Below are 324 nucleotides of genomic sequence, written 5' to 3' on the forward strand. Positions count from 1 at the left end.
GGCCTTAAGGCCATCTGCATGGGGAATGCAGGTGTAGAGGGACTGGACGTCCATGGTAAAGATGAGGTGTTGGGGACCGGGGAATTGGAAGTTCTGGAGGAGGTGGAGGGCGTGGGTGGTGTCACGGACATAGGTAGGGAGTTCCTGGACCAAGGGGGAGAAAATGGAGTCGAGATAGTTGGAGATCAGTTCGGTGGGGCAGGAGCAGGCGGAGACAATGGGTCGACCAGGGCATTCAGGTTTGTGGATTTTGGGAAGGAGATAGAAGCGGGCAGTGCGAGGTTGGGGAACGATGAGGTTGGAGGCCGTGGGTGGGAGGTCACC

Source organism: Rhincodon typus, chromosome 18 (genome assembly GCF_021869965.1).
Source record: "Rhincodon typus isolate 14 chromosome 18, sRhiTyp1.1, whole genome shotgun sequence".
Taxonomy (NCBI): Eukaryota; Metazoa; Chordata; class Chondrichthyes; order Orectolobiformes; family Rhincodontidae; genus Rhincodon; species Rhincodon typus.